This window comes from Sinocyclocheilus rhinocerous, unplaced genomic scaffold (genome assembly GCF_001515625.1).
Source record: "Sinocyclocheilus rhinocerous isolate Xijiao unplaced genomic scaffold, SAMN03320098_v1.1 scaffold1635, whole genome shotgun sequence".
Classification (NCBI taxonomy): Eukaryota; Metazoa; Chordata; class Actinopteri; order Cypriniformes; family Cyprinidae; genus Sinocyclocheilus; species Sinocyclocheilus rhinocerous.
This window is the reverse complement of record NW_015627629.1, coordinates 1,707,290-1,709,067: the sequence shown is the minus strand read 5'-3', so window position 1 is coordinate 1,709,067 and position 1,778 is coordinate 1,707,290.

Genomic DNA, 1,778 nt, shown 5'->3' with positions numbered 1-1,778 from the left:
TCTCGTATAAATGATTTTTCCAGCGAACTGTAATTTTCTAAAATCCATATTGATTAATGAGGGATTTCATTCTCATAATTCCATTCGCATCAGTCAACCAGAGCAACTGTTCTATTACTCTTATTTCCACAATTGATTACAGCTTCTGAATAAATTAACTTAATATAGATTGTTCATAAATCAAAAAATAACAAGCGACTGCTGTTATACATTTGGAAATACATTGACATACAGTACTCTGATATACACTGATGTCAGTGTGTGCATTTCCGATTGAGATTAAGAATTGACAAACCAATATTCATCTTTTTTTTTTTTATGGACTTTCAACAGGCAGTTACCGACTGCTCTCCCGAGCTGGTTATAACCACCATGCCTTACACTAAACACTTGCTCAGGAATTTTTTGACTAATGACACAACTATTTCTAAACATTTGCAGGGAAGCTCAGGTGTGAATGCTAATCATAGTGTTAGATGTTGTGGTTAAGTTTCAGGGGAAAGAATGAGACCTAAACTCCCCTTCAGACGGCACTGCATGTGCCTGAAACTCAAACCCTGTGTTATTTAAGATGATGCATTCCAGTATTTGGGAAGCATTATTTGTAAGCAGTGTTTCTGGTAAATCCTGGCCTGCAGAAACATGATTGGTGCAAAATGGGCTTGTTTTTCACCCTGTAGGCACTAGCTGGACATTTTTAGTGCTGGAATGGAAATGTATCTCAGCAACAGAGAGGTGTGTGAGTACTTTAAGTTAAAAATAGCATTAATTGCTCAATATCACTTTACAACCTTTGTAAAAAATCTCTTTAATTCACAATAGCCAGTTCCAAAACGACATCATCCTCAAGGAAGTGACACCATTTTAATGGCACAAACCATAACCAACCGCACAAGAAACAGTATTCTGTTGATGTTTTTGAACTGAACTGACTAACTATTTACTACAAAGAATCTTAATAATCCGTTAAATTGAACAATAAAATATAATAAAGTAAAATAAATAAAATGAAATAGTAAAAAAATTGATTTTATTTTTAATCTTTAATTTTCTTTAAATCTTTAGCCATAATGTTATTGTTAAACTTTATTTTGTCATCTTACATTTATATTAACAAGCAGAAATTTGCAGGATTTGGCTGGATCTTCCCTAGACTTTGAAATTATTATTATTATTTTTTACAATATATAATATATATATTTACAGGTAAAACGAATGACTAAGTTAGGAGTCCATTTACACCTCTATATATGCTTTATACTATTTAATATTTCTGAGCTGTTTATGATACATACAGTAGTCATGTTCCAACTTCCCCAAACAGTTCCCGGCAGGCTCTGATTTAACTCTCAAAGACACTTGGAAAAAAACCCTAATGACAAATAATGATAAATAATTATCTTCATCCAGTAACATGCAGCTGAAAGTGCACTGGGTTTATACTGAAGTGTATATTCTTGTAGAACTGACACTTATGCCGTCAGGGAACAGAACTGCTGTACGCCTACATGATCCACATGCTTTCACATATCAGAGAAGAGCTCAGCACATGAGGACATGTCATTGTGATGGCGTATTCAACATGTTCTGGAGGATAAACCTTCAGGGTTCTGCTTGTGCATTATAGTCTTCTAAATAGCTTTATGTGAACATTCATATTCAAACATTCAAAACTGGTTGGTCCAGGTTTGACGTCAACTGTGATTTTGCATCTTTTTTTTTTTAACAAGATTTAAGAGCCATTGAAAGAGAAGTATATTCCTTATATATATATATAT